Source organism: Neodiprion lecontei, chromosome 6 (assembly GCF_021901455.1).
Source record: "Neodiprion lecontei isolate iyNeoLeco1 chromosome 6, iyNeoLeco1.1, whole genome shotgun sequence".
NCBI lineage: Eukaryota > Metazoa > Arthropoda > Insecta > Hymenoptera > Diprionidae > Neodiprion > Neodiprion lecontei.
In genome coordinates this window covers 29,726,146-29,751,527 of record NC_060265.1, presented here as the reverse complement: position 1 = coordinate 29,751,527, position 25,382 = coordinate 29,726,146, and the positions used below count along the sequence as shown (strand labels likewise).

The 25,382-nt window shown below is 36.0% G+C and overlaps 1 protein-coding gene across 2 annotated transcripts in view; it reads left to right on the top strand.

Moving 5' to 3' along the window:
* Positions 1-25,382, top strand: part of LOC107220661 (formin-J) — an 89,078-nt gene that overhangs the window by 52,663 nt on the left and 11,033 nt on the right. The gene's annotated exons all lie outside the window — the stretch shown is intronic.

Here is a 25,382-nt window from a genome sequence, read left to right as displayed (position 1 = left end):
GAACGGTTTATCTCGATCGGTATTACAGAGATCGACTTTCGGATAAGCGGGCTTCGCCTTAACCCCTTTTACGTAGGCATGCCTCAGCGCGCACAGAAATGCAAGAGACGTTTGTTTGTTTATCGTCTAATTCTGATACCTAATTACTCTTACCTGTTAACGTACAAAATAATGCTAATGCGGCGTATGATCATTTGCACTTTACCGCGTGTCAGATACAACGTTGAAAAATTTATAGAAATTATAATGTATGTGTGTATAAATATGGAGAAACGAACGAATGAGGTGAAATTTTTTATAAAACAAAGAGAGAACGGAAAATAATTAATGAAACGAATGAAAAATCGAGCCACGGTTTTCTTTTAACATTCCGGGAAAAATATCGCTGCTAATTTATTATTCGAATGTGCAAAAATTTTTGCCGTATCGACGGTTTTTTCATACCTGTAATTGAATAGTTGCTCGATCAACTTTGACACTAGCTCAACTTTCATTTATTCTTGGAATTTCGTTGAGTCGTGCGTCGTACTTGAATAAATAATATATCACAATACGTATCAGCGAAAATAACGATCCCGTGATATTTTACCGTAACGCGATGATGTCGTAAATTTTTTATAAAACCGTATTTCGTACCGCCGCTAACTCGGTATGTAACAATATACACGTTTCACATACCTATGGATATAACAAGTATTGTCTGTATTCACAATGTATATCAACTGCTGCTGACGACGTTGAAGTTTGATGCGAGTGGAAAATTTACGTTTGTCATTTTGACAAACATTAATCGATTTCTTTCTTCCGTCGTAGTATGCAATTGTTTCGAAACATGGAAATTTGATTACCGAACAATTTACATTTGCCAATATCTCTTTGCGGATTAATTTTATTGCAAAGTAGCCTCATTCGCGCTGATTTTCATTTCACATTTAATTGACGTTATTTGATCAAATTATTTGTACAACTAGGTATACCGTTTTATTTTACAAAAAACGAATCGTACGAATATCGTTAATTTTTACCAAGTACCAATACCAAGGTTCGCGCTCTGTTCTTATCGAACGATTCTAATCTCTTTATCATTTTATACACATTATGCCTACCGACAAATTACGCCCTCGATTTTTATGTGCTCACACGAAAGTGTACGATGTACATTATAAACATAATATAATCTGTGTACAAGCATTGAATAATTAAACAATATCGTTTAGGTATACTGTAAAATCAGCTGATGCGTACATTACAAATGGGTATATAAATTGTATAATCGGACTTCTTGTGCAATTGTTTTTCAAGCATTTTTAGTTTCTTTTCTTCCTCTTTTCTTTTTCATTTCCCGTTGACTTTTTTTTTTTTTTTTTTTTTTTGTGTTTCGACAAGGTGGGTATAATATGACGGACGATGTACGAGTATATAATGGGAGCGATTAATAATTTTATAACGATCTTGTTTATGACGCGCTGCAAAGTGTTACGTGTGTAATGGGCTATTCCAACAAATCATTCACGCAAATCCGGCCTTCAAATTTTTGATTTTTTTTTTTTGTTCTCTAATGAGTTTTTCACATTGTTTGGCTGTCGCCAAAGAGATTTCGCGATTATGAACGGTTTCTGATTTTAGTTGATAGGGGTTTTCGTAACAGTGTATAACGTCGGTGAAAAATGGTGAAAGTTAATAAAGGCCTCAAATTTTATTCAAACCGAAACTGTGAGTTGGAGGTAAACGAGCGGAAAATTTTTGGACACGACTTTCATCGGAAATTTTCTAAATTTTCAGGTCAGTGGATATAATTTTTAAAAAACGATGGGAAACACGACGGAATTTACATTTTAAGTTTCGTTTTTTATGTTTTTCAAAAATGTTCATCATTTTCGACAAATTGACAAAAGTTCCGTTCAAAAACCGTGTTTATCATTTTTTTTTTTTTTTTTTTATTTTCTTTATAAGGCATTTTTTGTACAGTTTAATCAGATTGGAAAATTTCGAAGCAAAATCTAACAATTACGAAAACCCCCATCACACCTGAGAAATCTTTTTGCTTACACCTAAATAATGTGAGGAAAGAACTCGTCGAAAGAAAAACAAAAAAAAAAAACTAGACACAAAAAATATTGTGGAATGGCCCATATATATAAGTATATACCTATATTCCACGTAGAACGAATTATCCTTGTTTGACGCATAAATGGAAGAAAAAAAAAAAAGAAAAAGAAAAAGAAACACAGGCGACGTGAAAAAAAAAAATATTCGAAACCGAGAGAAATAATATTATTTCTACCGCACGTGTATACATATATTTTATCGGAATATAGAAAAAAGGAGAAATCTAAAATGGGAAAACCTTGCGCGCGAATGATCATTTATTATTATAGCAATTAACGCAAGGTTAAAACGACGGTGAGAAAAATATTGAAACAAAAAGTATATCATTATACTGTATATTCCATGTACTCGATACTTACACATATATATATACGATGTCTATACATATCTTGTACAGTGGCTGCAAAGGAAGGGGGGGGGGGGGAGAACCACAGTTTCGCGATTCCCTCGGCATGCTTTAAAAACTCTCGTAACGCGTACGCTGACCAAGATTTATGGATAATAATTTGTATCAAACATACATATACATATCTGCAAGCCGGTATAATAATTTATTTAAACCGTGTCTAAAAATCGATTCGCCCTTCCTTTTTTCATGCGAATTCGTCGCGAATATCCCTGCCGTGCGCGTGGCGTTTGATTGATTAAATATTTGCAAAGTAATGATATGAATATGTATACACGTATGTATAATAACGTGTAGCGTGTAAATTATATATATATATATATATATATATATATATATATATATATATATATATATATATTGCTGATTATGTGTATAAAATATACCGTTTCAATGAATTTCTGATCAATTTACGTTTCATATAGAAATATTGCGAGAAAAAATAAATAAATATGTAAACAAATAACATTGAAAACACCGGCAGGAAATGAAAAATAATTATGGATTAGATCAAATCCATATTTTACGTATGCGTACGTTTAAATATGAAATGAAACGGTGACGTCATGCTTCGTACATCGGATATTACAATAACGGCGGTACATCACATTATGCGTTATAATTCGTAATTCCATTTCCCATGTACAGTTTAAAATTAATTCAATGACACGAGTCCGTAGCGATGAAGTGCTTTACAAAAAAAATATATATATGCGCGCGTAGATACATTTACGCATCTAAACCGCATTCGCGTATGAACGTACAAATGTACGCTACAGCAACCCGACCCAAGGCACGTCGTATTCTACATATATATATATATATGCACGTGTCACGTATAGGCGTGTATACGAACCTAACCAACGGATGACGTTAAATTGGAGAATCAAATTTCGACGGTGCCGCACGGCGCGCGTATTGATTTCTCTCCAAAAATATACGCGTATATACGTATAATATACGTTGAGTATATTCAAATTTAATTATCGCCGTTTAAGGTGTTATAAACGAAATTGCGAAAAGTGTTGAAGTTTTTTTTTTCTTCTTATTTTCTTTTTATTCGTTCTTGTTCGTTTCTTTTCTTGTATTTTCACGTTATTCTCCTCGTTTTGCCCTCTATTCACGGATAAACGTATAACGCGTAGCTGTGTACGTTATTATTGCAATATTTTTCTCAGTAACGTGTGACGATTGTTTTACTCAAGTATAGTATAACTGTACGTGAGATTAATCGTACCGAAACGAAAATTGAAGAAGGAAAAAGAAATTAGAACGGCAAAATGTCGGGATTATGTTAATCGGGTGACGGTAGTTCGATTTTTGCTATACGCGAAAGGGCGCAGAAATAGATATATGTTAAAGATCGTTTGAATAGGTAGAATCGTAACAACGATAGGTACTTTAACTATGTTTGTTATATTCAGCTAAACCAGACACTTATAACCTTGAGCACGCGGTTGTAACAACGGCGCTTTTATCGTTATTAAAATCCTACGATCCTACGATGTATGGTGGATTTTTATAAGGATACGCTTTCGTCAAATAAAGAGAAAATCGAAAACATATTCAACGTATTTGTAACAAACCAAGCGTAACGGCCGATGCGTTGTATACGGTAGATAAGGTGTGTTTTTGGAATTACAACGCTATGGTTGAGGATTTTTTCTTTATCTCGCTAGAAAGAGGGGACCGATGGTTGAAAAATTGAATAAAATAATGAAACGACGACAAATCTACACTTTATGAAATACCTTAGGTACACCGTGGGTGTTTATAAACTATAGTTGAACCGACGATGATAACGATAATGATGATGATGATGATGATGATGATAATGATAATAATGATATTAATAATAATAACAATGCCAGTCGACGAAATTAATAAAAATGAAAACAACACACAATGATAATCGTAATAAGAACAACAATAAATTGCATTAAATTAAATTATGCAAAATACTTTCCTCTGCCTGAATATGAAATCGACTGACAAAGTCTCCGTCACACGAGGCGTGTCGCAGTTTTATTTTATTCACGCTTCGCACACTGCATATCCCACGCGATGAATGATACATTTTTATACCTTTTTTTTTTTTTTGTACAAATATTTATACGTTGAAGAAATTTCCTCGCAATCGTTGAGCGGTAGTGAATTTAAAACCGTTACCAATGTAACCGAAACGATCGCGACGATGCGTTTAAAACGCAAACGAGAGAGTGACCGTTTTTTTATTTTTTATTTTTTTTTGATTTCAACAGGATAATTTGACAAATGGAATGCAAAAAAACAAAAAAAAAAAGGAAAAAGGAAAATGATGATAAAAAATAACGAAAACAAAACAAACGAAAGGAAAGAGAGAGAGAAAAAAAAAAGGTTCAGAATTAATGTACGCGCATACGTCATGTACGTAGGTACGGCGGTTATACGAGGGATTTTTTGATGCTTCCGTGAAACGGATAAAACGGGTATCAAGTATTTATAATACGCGATTCTAAAAAAAAAAAAAAAAAAAATGCCACCTCGACGATTAACCGCTGGTAAATTCAAAAAGCCGTCGCGTCACGATAAAAAAGGATAGCTTGACGTGATGAGGAAAAAAATAATATGGATGATAATAATAGTAACATTCGAAAAAAAAATTACATACATAGGATGCAAAATTGCCAAACGGTCGTGTTTTTGTCCATTAAATATATGCGCGTATGTAAGCGTTTACGCGTCTCTGTGTATTTTTATGTATCCCAAATATATTTCCATCGACGTTTCCAACGCCTGGTGAGAAATTTCATTTCATACTTTTGTTCAGTTTCGAATTTCAACCAAGTGTTTGTAAAGAAAGAGAAAAACGTAATCGAAATAATTTAAAAAAAAAAAAGAAAAGAAAAAAAACGGCTCAACGGACATTGTCGCAGATGCCAGTGCAATTATTTATTATAATATATATATATATGTGCAGGTACGAGCGGATTCGTTTAATACGCGATGAATTCTCATCGTGTAACGTGAACTTCGTTCGCCTCGCTAACCAGCAGAGGGGGGGAAGGGGGGGGGGGAAGATCGGACGGACGAGGGAACGGGGGAAAGAGGGGACGATGAGGGGAAACGGCGAGTCGGGCTGGGGGGGGGTGGGTGGGTGGGGAAGGGGGAGGACATAAACTGATTACGTGTCTGAAATGTGTGTTTTTGTATACTGCGAAGAAATACAAGAGAGAAAGAGAGAGAGAGAGAGAGAGAGAGAGGGACGAGGAACATATCGATTATATTTTTTATTTTATTTTTTGTTTTCATTTTTATGATACAGTTTATTCTCGGCAATACATTGCGGATTTCAACGTTATACAATTCGCTTTGTCAGAATATTGACGATCGCTCGGATGCATTTCACCACGCGTGGCAAAACAAGAAATATAACGACGGAGGAAACGATTCTGAATTTTTTATTATTTTATTTATTTTTTTCTCTCTCTCTCTCTCCGTCTCCCCCTCCCCTCCCCGCCCCGATCCATCTCTCTCACTCGCTAGACTTCGGGTTTTTTCGGGATATGATAAACAGTTGTCTAGCTGGTATCCGTTGATTTTCTTCTTTTGTTGAATTAAATTTACCTAAAAAGTTTTAAACTTTGAACCTCGACGGAATATCGTCAGGAATAGAATGAAAATGTTTTTTTCCCGGCTTATACCCACCGCACGTACGGATGGAAAGACGAATCGTGTCGAGACTTTTTATTTTTATATCACGTTTCATATCCGACAAATTAACGGATCGTCGACTCTGTGTATTTATTTATTTATTTATTTGTTTATCGTTTTTTTGCAAATCTATTTATTCATTCTTTTCGTTTCAATTTTTATTGCTCCTGTATACCAGACCGCGACTCGGTGTAATTATTTCAATGGATTATCTTCACCGCGATTATTCATTTCTATGCACAGTAAATTTGTGCGGCGCGTTCTCTTGAAAAATCCAACTTCCTTTAGCCGCCATATTCCCTGCACGGAATTCAACTGTTGTCGCTGCGTGCGCATGCCTCCCCCCATTATATTCCTGTACGCATTACACGTAGGTGTTTAAATTTACAGGCATGTATGTACACCTATACGTTGCACGCGTGTAATAAGTTTACCGTCGTATCGTGTTTTTTTTTTTTTTTTTTTTTTTTTAACAAATGATACAACGGTTACAATAAAAACGAAAATACAACAAAGTCACCAATAATCGAAACGAAACGAATGAATGAAAATATTGTCCAACGTTTTAACACACGTGCGCGCATTTAAAAAATATGGAGTTTTTCTTATCTAATCAATAGCGGGGATATTATTCGTACAATCAAACACACGTGTATAACGGGTGTGTATAGTATATACAAGTATCGTATCTATATTGTCTACGTTTGACGTAACGCTTATAATTTAAAGAGTACACACTATTTGGCATCGTCATCGCGATCATACTAAATATTCACAATACTAAACTTGTACTAATATCGTATATGCGTACAATCACGATCGAAATCTTTCGTAACGTTTCTTCTGCGTTCGTATTATTATTGTTGTTGTTGTTGTTGTTGTTATTGTTGTTATTGTTATTGTTGTTGTTGTTGTTGTTGATGTTATTATTATTCGAGCCTATGTATGCATGTACGCATAACGTGCAGGTATGGCACAAGTACGCGTATACGTTCTGCAATGTCTCTGGAATAAATTTCATGCAACGTTTACGGGTACGATAATAACGAGTTTTTATCGTACTCGTGTTTTTGATACCCTTCTGCACGCCTTTAGGGATATACAAATGTATTTTACAATTTATTGTATTATATTGTATTATATTGTATTATATTTTATCGGATACGTATGTCGCGCGCAGCGTATCTGCGTTTTAAAGTGATTCACTTCTGCGCGTACAAATAATATACGTTATACCTGTACCAAGGTAGGTGGACGTGAATAACGATTAACGATGACAGAAATAACGGAATAAAATTCAATGCCAATAATAATAACGATAATAATAATAACAATAATAATAATAAATGATTACCGCTATTTAACAAAATAGCGCTACTGCGGTAAGAACGGAAACGAAAAAGACATTTTTTTTTCTTCGTTTTTTACACTTTGTCGACACTCATTTCCTGATTTTTCCCACCGTGTATCTAATATATGTATATTTATACATACAAAATGCACAAAGTTGCCAACCTTCGATACGAAAAGTATCTCCGCGTAACGCAACCGCGTTTTTACACGTAGGTATAACATATGTTGACGATGACGACGAAACAAAAATGAAATACGTATTCTAATTTGTACGAGGTACGGAGAGTTTCGTGAAATTATATCTTATTTGTACACATATACTCGGATTTGAGAAAGTGTGATAATTAATAACCGTATTTATCCACGTACGTACACGGGGGCAATCACATTTTTCCTGTAACTAAGTTCGATGGGCGGGTTATGGCGGTGTTATTGTTATTATTGTTGTTGTCGTTGTTGTTGTTATCATCCTACAGGTATGTAAGAGAAATTATTGTTAGTTAGGGACGAACGTGCAGGCGGCAGAACCGAATGTATCTATTTTTTTATATATATATATATACATATGTATATGCATGCATTCACGCCTGCGTGTGTGTGTGTGTATGTATACGTATGTATAACACGAAAGCGATTGCCGTCTCACTCTCACCCCCCTCCCACCATTTACTGTATCACTACATCTACCTCTACATACCACTTTACACGCATAGAAATGGGTGAGTTTTGTGCAAATAGGTGTGTGTGTGTGTGTGTGTGCGCGCGCCTGCCCCTCCCCCCCCCCCCCCCCCTCCTCGCGTCTCGTCGCCTCTCCGTCATCCCCTCCCGTCGCCGATCTCCTCTCCATTCCTCTTCGCCCCTCTTCTCCCCTGCCCCGACCCGACCTCTCCTCACCGTAATACGAGAATAACCTCTCTCGCTGCCCCCCCACCCCCGCCGCACCAACATCACATTATTTATCACAGTAATTCTCAATAAACTACTCGCTTCCCTTGTACGTTCTAGGTATGTACGTACGTAACATCGTCTCCCTCCGTCCACCCTACAATGCACCTTTGCCTTCGATACTATTGTGTATATATACATAACATATATACATATATGCATATATGTACGATATGCGCGCGCACGCGTGTGGTGTGTGTGTGTGTGTGTGTATAACTGTATGTACGTACGTAGGTACGTAAATACCGCGCGTAATGCAAAATACGCATGTATTTACGTGTGCGCGTGGTGGGGGAATTTATCATTTTCATTTAATATTTATACATATTTACGTTGTACTTGCAAATGTATAACAATATTATTTAGTTATTCGATTGCTTAACCTCAATGATTAATTCTCGGTTCAATTATACACACGGCTTAATCAATACTAGCTTCGAATTGTATGTTTCGAACCGATTTCTTTCCTTTTTTTTTTTTCTTGTGGTTTCATATTCATTTCTAATAGTTCAGTCATTCGTTTGTAATTTATACTCTTATATTGTCCCGTGTTGTAACGATGCTGGATAATTTTTTGTTTTTTTTTTTATTTTTTATTTTTGCGGTTTAATCCTCTGATTTGTCGGTTATCGTGTAACGGATATTCAGAATATTTGAAAAATCTGCGGCGATGTTGTTATTATTATATAGTGCAATACACACGCGTTGTATTTATATTACACAGCTATACGGTGGACGTATCATCAGCGCTGATCAGAGAGAGAGAGAGAGAGACAGATCAAAATTTCGACAACGTCGACGCTTCGTCACGTTTCATTCAATAACAATATTGGTATACGCCTGTAATACCGATAATAATTTCTCGCGTGTTAAATATGCATACGGATATATAATATGTATGTATATATTTGTATATATACATACATATATATCCACGGCGCGCTTTTATCTATAATAATTTCGATTATACGTCTGTGATATTTTCTTCGATACATACACTGCAGATAATAAACGCGAACTTGGAACGAACAGATTCTACGGCTTCGAAATATTAATAATTCGGTGTAATTCGTAATAATCCAAGTCCGCGAATATTGTGAAATTAATGCCGGAAGAAAAGTACAAATGATCTGTTACATCGCGGGTGAATTGTATAACGTGCCGCCATGCGGAGCAAGATGATTCATATGTATTCAAATCTAATGTAATACCGAGTTACTGACCCAATTACGTCCAATGCTCGAGATAAAAGATTGACGTTATTACGTGTAGGTAGAGGCATGTACGACAAACGCACACGCGCGCGCGATTCGTCGTGACAATTTATTTATTCGTTCCCTAACGGATTCTAGTTGTCGCTTAATAACACTTGTTATTGTCCGGAATTCCTCATACATAGTATCATCGTATTATATAAATTTAACATTTATTTCTTGTTAAAAATGATGTCGTAAGTATGATAAAAAAGTAATCGATTTTCGATTGAATTCGATTATTTTTCATCACAATCGGTTTTCGCTTTTTCGCTCCCACGAACGACGCAATAAAATATCAATTTACGCGATTAAAGTCTCAATAATTATCATCGTTTCACTTGCTGAGTACATGTTTCGTACAATAAGTGAAAGATGAATGAATGTTATCGTCTGCGATTGAAAAATATCTTTAATGAAATTATAAATTGTCAAAAAACTTTATCGCTATTAAGACATTTACGAGATATTGGTTTCGAATGCCGTGTTATAAAAAAAAAAAATTAGTACGAAATAACCGATTCTTTTTTACCGATTCAATCGAGTCGTGTTCGATTATTTTTTTCGACTCGATTAATCGATACATCGATTATTCTTAGCGTATTGTTAATGCCGGCAGGTAAAGGGTTAGGAAAAAATCGTTTGAGAAACACTGCAGCGAGCAGGTTCGATCCTCCCTCTCTCTTCTCCACCTCTCACCCTCACCCTCTCTCTCTCTCCCTCTCTGTTTCTCTCTCTCCCTCTCATCGAGTTCCGTACCTACTCGGGTCCGCATAGCCACCGAATGCAGTCCGTGTTACAAGAGGCGCCCGACTTATACTTTCCAACGAATCGATACATTATGCTCGTTTAATTAATTAAATCGGCCGTCGGGCGTGATAAATTTTTGTATATATCTACAATATATGCAAATACATTATAAAGATACGTATAGTACACACACTTACACCCGTAATTATATATAAATACGCGATATTTTATCGACTACATCTAATTATCTGTACGAAAATTATTCTACACGTAGCGTAGGTTAATCCTTTTAGAAAAGGACACAATATATCTAACCTTTTTTTCTCTTGTTTAGTTTTTGATTTTTGTTTTATTTATTTATTTTTTTTTTATCATTCATTCATATCTTCATCTATTTTCTCCTTACCACTCTGCGGCGTGATGCGATTATTCTATTGTTTTATCGGCGATAAACGCGCGCGTTGTGTGTGAATAATGAAAGGCGTTATAAATAAGTACACATTCCCCATTACGCGCAGGTGAAATCGAAACGTTATTTTCTAGCTTGGAATAACGCTCGCGATATATCGCCACCGATACAATATATATATAACACATACATATTATGTACTACACGTATAACCGATTTTGTTGTTTTTTTTTTTTACATTTTCTCCTCTCTCGCTTTATCTTTTTATTATTTGTTCTCTCGTCCCCCCCCCTTCAGCTTCGTTTTCTTTTATATCCCTGCAGTATCGAAATTCGCCTTATCAATCTTTTAACGAGATTTTATGTTTTTTGGGATTTTTTTTCACTTTTTATATTTTCAACATGCGCGTTTTCTTCTTTTGACTTTTTTGTCAATGCAAACTTCGCGCATCCGTGTCGGTGTAATTCGTATATGTGCGCAAGTAAGAGGATTCGTAGATAACGTTTGCCGTGCGCAGTCGTGGCGTGGATTTTCAGATTTCTCGCAACTTTCCTGTTACATTACGCATGTTGGTGGTGGTGCGTACCGCTGCACTACCCTGTATATACATATCATTTCGTACACGTAAAGTTGCATAGGGCACGCGAATCCCGCGACAAAGTAACATTTTATCATGCAATTTTGAAAGAGCGAATACTCAAAAGTTTTAAAATACACGCCACGTCGTCGTGTATTTTTCGCATAACAATGACAATGATTATCATTATTAATACGTAATTTAATTCGCAAAGCTTGTTACTCTAGTCCGTTAAATATTTTACAACGTATACGCGTATGACAATATAAATATTCAACGTTATATGTAAAGATCGTGCATAAATTTATATCGAAATCGTATCAAAATCGTATGAGTAATTACGCTTTCGAATTTCATTTTATAACTTTATTATTACTATCATTACCCCTGCGGTATGTTACGTGTAATGTTTATTTCGCGTTCAAAGATATATCTGCAGACAAAAAGAAACGAGGCGAAGAAAATTGCAAGTGTAAAAAGAATAAACAGAGAGAGAGAGAGAGGAGTGAAAAAGATGAGAATAACCGAGGCTCTTCGTGACGTGATGAACGTTCGTCGTGATTACAGTTCGCGCAAGCGGGATAAGACGACAACGATGTCACGCGATAAAGTAAAGGGGACGGAGGGGAGGATTTATACCGTATACACACACACACACGTTCTCAGTCGCGTTCACCTGCCTGAAGTGTGTATTTTTTTTTTTTTTTTTTTTATTTATTTTTAATTTTTTTTTTTTTTATCGTCGAATTATAGCTTATTCGACTTTATTTCGACCCGGTACATATCATATCGCGAACGTTACATTATACCTGTTTTTATTTGTGTAATTGAGTGTTTTTACGTTCGTCTTTAACGATCCTATTTCTTGTTTATATACAAATACCGCAATATCCTCATAAGCTGAAAGTATCCTTATGTATATTGTTTACGTATCATTTATTACGAAGAATTATCTGGCCATAATTATAATCGCAGTCTAAATATATCTTTCTAAATATATTTTTGACGATCGAAGGAAAGACGGCGGTCTCATTTCTGTAATAATAATAACAACAACAACAATGATAATAATAACAATAATAATAGTGACACGGTGGCAAATCGATGGTTAATATCGTCCAGCCGTATAAATACATGTCTTCGTACCGTACGTTGTAAAGTGTACCGTCATCGTTTAGAATTTACGCGTAGCGTATTCGTTGATTTTAATTTCAAAGCTTCTCATAAGTATACATGTACGCGGGTCTGGATAGATACGAGGCGTAACGCAACGTGGATAATTATTGTCAATCGTACGCAAACGTCGCGTAGCACAGACAGCCAGGCGGCCGCGTTTCACCTTCTGTTATACCTGTACGATACAAGTCCGAAGGCAAAGAAAGAAAGAAAGAAAGAAAGAAAGAAAGAAAGAAAGAAAGAAAGAAAGAAAGGAAACCAAAGAAATGGGGGAAAAAGCAGGCACGAAATAAAAAGAGCGAGAATCCGACAAGTACGACGTGGAAAATTGATGGTTCGACGAGTAGAACGGCATTATCGGGATAGCGAATATTAAATTTGATATGTATGTACGCACATGTAGGTATGCGTATTGAAACTTCCAAGGTATTCGTGTGTGATCGTGTTACGTATTATACCGTGGAATATTTTTGAAGAAAAATTAATACGCGGACGAGTGTAAACCACGTTAACGAATCAGCTTGACGATAATTCCGATTGTTACTTGAAAAATCAAAAAGAGAGATAGAGAGAGAGAGAGAGAGAGATAAACGAGAGTTGAACTTTGGGTGGGGAATGTGGAAGTTTTTGTCGGCGACTGTACGGTGATATAGAAATGATTAAAGTTTTAATAACTGACACAGGGCCGCGGGAAAATAATTACGTTCTATGCGTCCTTGATTATGAAATCGAAATTCACCTTAATTACATTTAGCTGCCGCTGCTGCAGATGCGCGTACGTCGCATTATACTCATCATCGTACGCGGCACGCACCCACACGTGATCGAATATCTTCAGGGTATCGCTTTAGATTATGTTATTAACGCTTTATTCGCACGAATTGTCTTAAATCCTTCTGCAGCGGTCGTTTTGCGGTTCAAATACCGATATATTATTATTGTTGTTGTTGTTATTATTATTTATCCGTACATGTGAAAGTGAAGGAAAATTTTTTTCTTTCATACTTTGTTTTTTTTTTTCTTGATTTGATTTGATTTCGCTTACTTGCGGTAAAAGAGCAAATCTACCCACACGTACGATACTTATGCGATATTCGCATGTACGTACGTAACGTGTAACCACATACTTATTACATAAACTATAGTGTACATGCACTACATGTATGTGCAACGGTATGTAGCATTCGTGCGGATTCCAAGGACGACGCGTCGTCCAACTCGGACTGAAAACGTTTGTACCAACGGTAGATAAAGCAGGTACTCGCGTTGTATGTAATTTTTTTCATTTCACGCCTTTTTGTTCTTCTTTCTGTTTCTCTCTCTCTTCAATTTTTTTTTTTTCTTATCTCTTTGTTTCACTTCTGATCTCGCTTAAATTACGCATATACCCAGACGCGCGCACAAATAATGCAAACTCGTGTCCTGGAAATGAATGACGGATGTAGTAATTAATACGTTCCTCGAAAAACAGGAACAACGAATTTTTCATGGTCATTTCAACGAATACTTGCCAAGGTGTGTACATGTATAGTAATGTACGGAAACGTAGGAAAATATTGTGTGAAAATCTTGAAACATTTCAATATCATCGATTTTCTTATTCTTCGAGAACCGTGCCCGTATATGTGTATGTACGTACGCACGTACATATGAATGTATATATGTACACACACACACATACACATACACGTACACACAAAGGGATGGATATATATATATATATGGAGGAATAATATAGATCGAAGAATCGCGTATATTTCCCGACTTTCGAGTAATACCCGAGAGAGAGAGAGAGAGAGAGAGAGAAAGAGAGAGAGAGAGAGAGAGAGAGAGAGAGAGAGAGAGAGAGAGAGGAAAAGAGTAAGAGAAATAGAGAGTCAGTCGGAGGAAGGGAGGAGAGGAGAGGTGGAGTAAAGATTTATGTCGGCGATGCGAGGAGCAAAAGGGAGTTTGGGTTTTGATTTGGATTCGGGTATCGACCCGAGGATCGAATTATAGTCGTCGTCTTGTATACACATATATTCCCGTTTTCTGCTGCAGTAAAAGCTTAATTTTATTGGAATGCCTCGCGACGTACGTATAATGGATATGTATGCACAATAAATATACATGTACTTCCAAGATCTGTCTTGCATAAAATCCGTTTCTTTTTTTTTTTTTTTCACGTATAACCGAAAAGTAATTATTAAATACAATAATTGGAACACTATAGACAATGACGCTAGTTTTCTACCGATGTACAAATATGTGTTACGCGCAGTTGTATTTTACATATATTTTAACTACTCGTCCGCATGTGTCGTACGGTTTAACCTGACCGTAAAAATAACTTCTCGACCTCTGCTGAGATAGTATAAATATATGTATACTGTACAACATGTCCTACGAGTCTTAATTTAGGGATATATGTACAGACACCGACGATTTTCCGCCGTGGCACCACCTAAAAAGTTTGTTCGGTTCGAAAGAAAGATTTTTATAAAAATATAAGCGTTCCACTTGATTTTCACTGGTTTTTCACATTTTTTCCGAATTTTTTAAGAAACACGTTGCGTCACTTCAATTGTTATTTCATTCCTCACATTTATATTCGACCCAAAGATCACGATCCGTAACACAACGACGTATCAACCGGAAATCTTATTCAACTAAATCAAAAGTTCGTATTAAATTGTAACTATTTTACGAGATTAAATTAATAATGAAAAAGTCCTCAGATGCACTTTTCAAACATCAACTGGATATTTAATATTACAAGCGTGGATTTTCTTAGTGACGTGAATTCATGTTACGACTGATGTAAGCAATGAAGAAAAAAAAAATTGTTAATCACGATTCTGCACAAATTTTAAAATAATTTATAAAAAGTGAAAAATCAACTGAACGTAATCTTCCATATAACGTGGAACGCTCGTTATTTTTCAAGAACCTTTCTTTTAACTCAAACAAACTTTTTAGGGGTTGCCATGGTAGAAAGTCGCAAATTATATCTTCCCGAAACACCCTGATATATATATATATATCTCTATATTCACAAATGCAAAAGTTGTTTCATAAACAAACGCTTGTTAACCACATTAAATTTCGATAAATCGTCTCCGTAAAAAATAAACCGCGATCTGTGAAAAGCCTCGACCGCATTTTCATGTTCAAACTCCGAATTGTTCAGCGTTGGATTTATTTTTAAAGAAACGAAGGGGGGGAAAAAGGAAACGGCAGAGAAAAAATTAAATTACCAATGACGATTTAGAATTGGAATTAGACGCACGATCAGCATCCATCCACCTTTCGACGAATCTGGTCTTATAATATTTAGGAATTTCAACAGGAGCAACTGCACTGCGTGTTCGTATAATTGAATAAGTTTAAACCGAATTAAGGTCAACCTGCAGAGATATCATCCCACTTCTCTGCCTCCCTCCCTTTCTCCGTTTTTTCACCCCTCGTTTCTCCGACGGTCTGTGCAGGCTTAGTCCAATTTCGAACTTAAAATTTAGGAGTTCAAATATATAATTGGTATCTTTCGTAGAACGCGGAATGTCGCAGAGATTTATTACAATTTTATCGCTATTCTTTGGTTATAGTTTGTTTGTTGATTCGTTTCAATTTATTTCTTATTTTCACCGTGTTCAAACAGCTTCATCGTTCTCGGTCGGTTTACCTGGTCTGGTAATGAATTCATATTCGCGCATCTCGCATCCAACAATTAAACAAATCATACATGTGTATGTGTAATACTTAATCGTCGGCGTTCTACGTGTCTAATTACTATCATTATTACTATCCGCGGTACAAGGCGAAGTAAGAAAAACAAAAAAAAAAAAATTAATAAAAAATGAAAAAATGAAAAATGGAGCAGATAAAGCACAGATGACGTGGCGTATTAGGATGAGGGAAAAAGTCGTCGTCAGGGTTGCTCACGATCCTTCCTCTATTGTGTATTACAAAGCTTTCGGAGGTCTGTTTTACCCACGTGTACTTGAATAATACACAGTACACTTGCAATTAGTTACAATTGCCGCATCTCTTGCACCTCGGCTTGAGCGTCACTGCGTCAAGTTTAATGCTTTGTGCTGCAGGAATAGCTGCTGCTGCTGCTGCTGCTTGCTGGTGCTTCTCTGCCTCTGTGTACGGCTATGTATTTATCAGTGTATGTACGCTTATGTGTCGAGGGTCGGCCCTCTCTCTCTCTCCCTCTCTCCCTCTCTCTCTCTCCCTCTCTCCCTCTCTCTCTCTCCCTCTATCAACGCGTGTGCGTAGCGCGGGGAATTATCTATGAGCAAAGTTTTGAGCCGGTGTTGATGCGTGTGCGAGCAGCCCTCTGCACGTTAATAATCATCATCTTATACCTTACGGCTTACACCGTGACCATTACTCCGGGTATAGTCCGTGCCTGCCTCTTGTTATTGTTACCTCACCCTCGAAGCTGCTAATTCGACCATTTTCAATCCATTTACACGTACGTGTAATTATTATTGTTATTTAGTATATATATAGATATGTATATTATATGTATAATAACGTCGCTCGGTAAATAACAATTGTATATAGGTATGAAAAAGTTGTGCAGTTTCACGGATGTTATTGAATTATACGCAAATTCTCTTGTCTCGTAGATTCATGCATTTTTCATCAATAAAAAAATATCCCGTTAGGCATTTATATACATATATTGTATTGGCCGTTGAAAAAAATGTTTATCCGCAAATTTGAAAAAATCATAAGGACGTATTCGCCCTTCTATGCATATATTATACATGTATTTACACATATGATGCAGGTCAGCCCGAATGTATATAAATAAGTATGTGATTAATTTTCCAATCTGTTTCTCATCGCGCTGTAGTTGTAATTGCCATTATTATTATTATTATTATTATTGCTATTTTATTCTCGTTGTTGTCATGATTGTTATTATCATCATAGACCGAGTGTGTATATAACACATGGGTACGAAACTCGTCATCGGTATATATATCCATACAGTAAACGTATGTCATGCAACGTAGATATTTGTGTGTGTGTGTGTCCGTGTATTTCGTTGCCGCTGTTGAGCAGGATTTTCACGCACTGCAAATTTCACCCGACTATTTACATTTAAACACCCGCGTTCGCATGCTTGCAGCTGCCGATATATCTTTACGTATTGCATATACGTTGGGTTTTATTATACCTGTACGCCTGTAAGTACATAACCGCGTATCGCTTAATTTCAGTACGTACATACATATTATCGGATTTTTGCGGATTGCTACGAAGCTGCGACACACATGTACAGGTACGTGTGTGATAAATGGTCGGAAAGAGATTCTTAAAAAAATAAAAATTAAAAAAAATAAAAAAACGTAAAATTGATCGATTGACGCGGTTATTTCTCCGCACCGTCGTTATACCGTAACTAATTCGTTATCAATTTTGGAATAACAAGTTATCCAAGGTGTAAAGGTGCGCGTGTGTGTGTGTGTGTACGATGTGTATAATAAATGCGATTAATTCCATCGTAATAAATATATATATATATATATATATATACATATACAGTGTATTCCTTGTTCACGAAGATCGTGAATTTTCGGTGATGCGAAGAAGAATTCCCTCGCGTAGATCTAGGTTCACGTTTGAATGGGGAAAAGTAGTTTTAAAGTCCTCTTCCGCCCTTGCATATATATATTACATACACATGGTATGTATAACGCCGCGTTTCTTTTTCTTATTGGAAATGGAAAGTCAATAGAAAACCATTGGCGTAAGCGTTGCTTAATTCGCCTCTTCCTTCTCCACGGAAAATACATTAATTTTCACCTTTCGATGTGGAATAGATTTAACGGGAATGAAATTGAATTGGAATGTATTATTCGATCTCTTGTACGACGATTTGGCGTTATTGCGCCATTGCGAACAGCCAGCTGATGATATACGAGGAACGAACGAACGAACGAGAAACTTGGTATAACTAAATTATACAACCTAACGCGTGTCTATCTACAATATCATGAAATCGCGTTGAGGAGAATTGTAGAATCAAGCGAACCACAAACTAACGCGATTTCTAGATAAGAAATTATTATTTTTTTTTTTCACTCTACAACCCTTACACATACACTTAGACGACAATCTATTTCGATATGTCAGGTTAATCTGGGATACAAATAATTTAGAATTAAAAACAAACCGCCTGCGAGTTACAAAACACACACCATATGCGATATAACTGGAATATTATGTACATTGTGTAGAGATATATAAGTATACGTATGTATATTTTACAGACCGTGTAATATATTTCATATATATATGTATATATGTATATGTATAGTACGGGCGTGCAGCAGGCATCTGATCAATAAACGCGATTTTAGGTACATGTATACATATACATGTATATAATGTATCCGATTTAGTTTTTTCGAGCGCGGCGTCCAGACCGCTTTTTCTCGGCTGCTTGTTCTCCTATTTTACTTATCAAATTCGTTTCTTCTTTCTCTTTCTCTTCTCATTTCCTCAGATTTTCCTCGCCTTTCACCACATCGTCCACCTTCCTATACTTTCTCTCCTTCTTCTTTGCCTTCGTATAAATATTATGCATACGCACACTCGACCCTCGATTTCTTCATCGAATCTCCTCTCTATGTTTCCATCTATTTTTATCCTTTGCATACACATAATTAATTATACCTCCGATCGCATGCGGAGACCACGCTATACACACGCACATTCATAAAGGTACGCGTGTCGTGAAATATGTATATATTTAGGTGTGTGTGTGTATATATATATATATATATATATATATATATATATATATATACCCTATATTCACATATATACATATGTCATATATGTATGAATACACGTGCGAATTAATAGTTCAAGTGTATAAAATTGTTGTTATATGTATTAAGGTATAATGAGAATATATCAACGGTGTATTCTTCCACCCTTGAATCACCGCGCGTACTATAAATATATATTACCCACGCATATACATGTATACGCGTGATATAGGCACATATGTAATACGGCCATGTAAGAGGCAGATAGAGCGGTAGGTATAAGGTTAGGTATAAGGTATTCGCCAGCGTGCGTGTATATCAATTTTAACTTTCCGCTTTATGGAAACTTTTTCCTCTTCCTCCTCCTCCTCCTCCTCCTCCGTCATCCCCGCCCCTTCACCCTCGCCGCTCTCCACTCTTCTTCTTCTCCACCTCCACCTCCACCTCCACCCCTTTCAGATCCCCCTTGCCTCCCTGTTTCCCCTCGGGATCCGATCGATGTTACGCCAACTAATAACTCCGGATGCGTGATGCGGGTATTCAACCGTGTGATAAGGAAGCGGAACGAAAATGATAACGAATTATTAACCTGTACGAATGTTCAATTACACTGTAGAGTATAATTATAAAACAATTCGACATTTCCCAATTATTGCCATGAATGTTTTTCCTCTTTGTTTTTTTCCTTTACATTGCATTTTCTACAATACCTTTATACTAATAATAATAATAATAATAATAGCAATAATGGTAATAACAATAGAAAATACACGGAAAATAAGTTTTTCAATCTATAGTTGAATAATTCACAAGACGTCGGCGAGTTACAAATTCTTCTTTTTTTTTTTTTTGCATCGCCCCGTGAAATATTTCCGTTGTTTCACATCCTTGGTCATGTATTTTCATTTGTATTAAGTATACATCGTAAAATGAGTTCTTGGAATAACATTACCGATATTGCACGCCTTGGATGGCGATATTGAATTTTCGTAGAACGTTCTCGCCGAGTTGCTACTAATAATGAAAACGATAATAATATTATACGTATAAAATATAGAATGACGTTAATTCACGGCGCACGTTAATCCAGCGTGTATTTACGTGTATAAATACGCACGCAAAGTTTGTCGACTATAATATACGTATACATATAATATCAAAATTTAATTATAATTCCTTGTACGTTATTACTATTATTATTATTATTGTTATTATTATTATTATTATTAATATGTAGGTATAATGTAACGGGAGGAAGAATTTGCGTTGGCTGACCGCGAGGTAAAATTGGTACTTTGAAATTAGTTTTTTTTTTTTTATATCTACGGTATACGTATATGTCGCGTCACGTAGGTAATTTGCTGCAGTGATAACACAACTAAGCCTGCACGATTTACGCAACGAGTATGAAATTTTCCGAGCGATTTTCTTTCTTTCTTTGATATATTGGTTCTTATTCTTCTTATTTTTCTTCTTATTTCCTTTATGCTTTCTACTGTAATAATTTTCTCTTCTACTTTTCACTTCGATCGGTAACATTCGTTTTATACACGGTCAGTGAATTTTTCGCCAAGTAGGAAAATTTTAACACAGGGCTAACTGACAATCGGAGAGAGAAATGAAAGAGATTAATAACGATAAAAATTGTCGATTATTACACTCGGCATTCATTTTATTCCATACTGACGTATCGTTTGATAATTGTAACAAGATTTTTTTTTCCCATCGCTGATACACACATCTGATAAAAAATTTTGCGGAACTTTGAGCTGCGGACAGGCGGCGTATTTTTATTCGCGAAAGGTTTAAGTTACGTTCAGTCGCAGTTGCGTGTATACATAAAATACTACAGTTGAGTGCGCGCACCGTCTCTTTGTGCAGACATGTATAATAGTCGCGTATAGTGCGAGCCACTTCGAGTTTCAGGTTTAAACAAACAAACAGACGAGAGAAACCAAAAGGAACAACGGGGGAGAAAAAGCGAATTAAAAATGCAAAACCGGTATGCAATAAGAACGAAGACCAGAATTCCTTCGGGGTCGTGTAGATGCATTATGCATGTACATGTATATACATGTGTATGTGTAGATGCATATATATCAACGCGTGCCGATTCACACGTCAGTCAGCTGACTCGGCAAAGTAGACATATCGTGAGCATGTATGGTATAATATGTACGAGTTTACATCGAGGACAATTATTCGTAGGTACGCGGAGCGGCGGAATTTTGTAAAGAAACGACGATTTATAACAAAGAGTTTACGTATAACAATCTTTTTAATATTCAAATTAAAGGTTGAATTGAAATTTAACGTTAGAATGAAAACGTACGTTTTCTCATTAAAGATCCTCGGGAGTTATTCGTGGAAGTGTGGGTTTTTCTCTCTTTTTTTTATTTTTTTTGGGTTTTTTTTCTTTAAATCTTCGTTCAATATATATATATGTATAGGTATAACATGTATACGTATACGTGTATATATGTATATATTTATATATTATACCCACGTGAAATCCGCTCGGGTATATAATCCGTAATTAAGAGAAGAATTCGACGGGCCTGTAATATCTCGGGTGAAATGAAAACGAGAGAAGAGAAGAAGGGAAATAAAAGGAATTAAGGAAAATGGGTGGGGGGAATAAACCCTCCCCTTCGTGTATAGGTATAGGTAGACGTACGTGTACGTAAAACGTACGCATCGTCGTAGAAATAATTGAACATTTTTATTTTCGTTCCAACAGTTACCCTCTGTATATCATTATATTATACAAGTATACGTTGCGTATACGTGTGCGTATATTTTTGTGCGCCTCATAATCAGTAAAATACTACGAGCGCATACAAGAGGGTAATAATGATCAAGAGGACTCGGGCGAGTCTCGCGCCTGCCTCGAAGTAGGTATTATATACATATACATACATATATATATATATATATAATAAATATTTGCTCCTTTCTTTCTTTCTTTCCTTTCATCTCCTAATATTCCATTTTTTTTTTGGTTTTTTTTTACAATTATTCTTATTCCTCGCATACATAGTCACACACGCGCACACACACACGAAACTTACGATATGTATATATATATGTATTAACGTTGCGGAATGCGCTGCTTGTAACTTCTACATATGCTACTGATATCCATGTGCAATTTACTTGAAATTTATCCGGGTGTGCCGCCAGTCTTATGGGGTTTCAGGATTTCTCACGTCGGGGATGACGATGCGGGGCGTAATATGGTTTTTACCATTGAATGTTTATATTTTGTTTTTCTATTTGTCTGTGAAACTGTGACACCTTTACACTTCTTTCCCTATATTTATATAAACTGATAATTAGCCCGCGGTGTGTGTGTGTTTTGCGTTAATTTTGCATCTTGTACAAGGTAGAGGAAACAAAATATACGAGATAATAGAATGGTAAACTAACAGGTACTCACGATACACTACCTGAAGCTATTATACTTATTGTTAGCGATAATACGGTGATTATCGGTACCTATATTGCCGCTACACGAACGCAGATAATTAATGGAAGAATTACGATGCGGCCTTTGAGATCATTTCTGTTCTTAAAACTTTATGCGACGAGAGCTTCTTGTTGTCAATTTTTCGTCGAATTAATTATTGTCGTTATTATTATCATTGTTGTTGTTGTTGTTGTTGTTACTATTATTATTTTTATTATTATGCACAGTTTGGATTCGGGAGAAAGAGAGAAAAGGAATTTCGATGCTCTCTTTGTCGTCAATATATGTATAATACAATTATCTACCCGTGCAATGATGGCGCGACTGCATCGCAGCAGCTATTCGGGATACTTTCGTTTATACGCCAATATTATTATGCTTCATCTTTGTTATCGATCACTGTATTTTAACGAACATACATAAATGCCCGGCAAACCTACACCAGCGACTGTACGAGTTCAATTTCGCCAACACACTCTCTCTCTCTCCCTCTCTCTATATATACACACACACACACACATACACACACATATATAATATATCTATCCATAGATCGTAGACGTATATACAACGCGCACATACACACGTACACGGCTATAGGTATATATCGTATGTACGAGCGTGATTGTGAAATTTCATTGATTTACTAAATATACCGCATCGCCAGTGCAACAGCAAGCAACAGCACGCTGTAGAAAATCTGACGATAACAAAGTTGGTAAAGATTAATTTTAACGAAAAATGAAAATATTTTTTATCACTCTTATTTTTAAACTCTACCGAATGCTTCTGACCAAGTACAATCAAGCTAGTTTTTAGCAAAAAGTCAAGGCAATACCAAAACTGCGAAATAACGATCTTATCTTAAAAACGCATCGCTTGTATACATTATTGACGTTACGAAATTCGGCCTCGTGATACCTGAAATTAATACGAAAATCATACGGATTGTAATCTTATATTTTAAATTAATTCTTGTATCTTTTCGTTGTTTTTTTTTTTTCCTTTTCTTTTCAATTATTATTATGATTATTATTTTCTCGTTCGTTCTTTTCCATTCGAATTCACGATCTGTTCAAAAGTCGGAAATTCGCACAAACCTTTTTCCCATTGTTTCGTTCCATACGCACACGAAGTTTCTTTTTATAGGATGCAACTCTCGCATATACATGTGTGTGTGTGTGTAGGTGTATATTTGCCCGAAGACGCGAGCTCTCCCCTCCATTTCATTCTACGCTGCCGCAGATACTCCCGGGTTTAATCTAACAATGATTTATATCTAACAGCCGGGGATCTCAACTTCGTTAGTGCGGAAACGGAATAATCGATCCTTTCTTTCGTTGTTTGATTACCCGCTTCTTCTCGCCTCCGTCGAGGTTACCGGTCGTATGGTTTTTCTTTTTGCAAACCACAAAGAAAAGAAAAAAAAAAAACAAAGCGACCACTCGAATCAAATTATAAACGAATCGAAACAAATGCGAGAGATTTTTTTTTCTTTTTTTTTTTGTTCCACTATTTAAATTTCGTCATCCGAAGACACGGATAAAATTTTTTGTCGATGCTGTAACAGTCGACTTTGAATGCTGAGAGCCACTGCCGTGCGAGACGTTGCTAAGCTTGTGTGGGAAATGCACATGCATACGTAGGTATGTAACTAACTACACTTTACGTGCAAGGAAGAGAAGGAAACGAAGCGTATCGCGTATACGTGCATCCTTGTACATACGGTGCATGCCCACCTTTACGAAGGCGACTCAAGAACCGAGCAAACCTTCGTACATATGCACAGATAATTAAACAGATTTATAATGCGTGCGCACGAATTTGTGCATTTATACCGATAATTATATACACGAGTTGTACAGTCGATGTTGTTCCTCTCCTTGTTGTCGGTTTTTTTTTTTTTTTTACTATCTTTTTTTATATCCTTTTTTTGCCGTATAATTACATCCACAGTTTTGTCGACCCATTTATCTCGCGCATTATTAGTAACGTGATTATTTGTTTGTTTTTTTTTTAACGCTTTACAACTTTTCATTCTACATATATCTGTATGTGAATATGTAGTCCAGTATACTTTATATTATTTGTATACATAATTGATCAGCTCTTTTTTAAATTATTTCCAATCGCGTTTCACGTACAACGTCAAGAGCCAAGTTATAATATTATATATCGACGTTTTTAAATATATTTTTATACGTTTATACATTGTATACACGTCTAGTCCATGTACTTTATATACATGTATATGTAAAACGTACCCGCGTTGCGCCACAGTTGAGTGATTAATGCAACGAAGTTATAACGCAGCGTTCGCATATATTATAATGATAATCGGAACCTGTGCGGTATATATACGTGCAGCAGTACGGTATTTCAAAATGTTCGCGTGACGTTTTCAGCGTTATTACGTATTAGGTATACCTATTCATTTGCAATCGTTTTTATTTCCCCTTTTTTATTTGT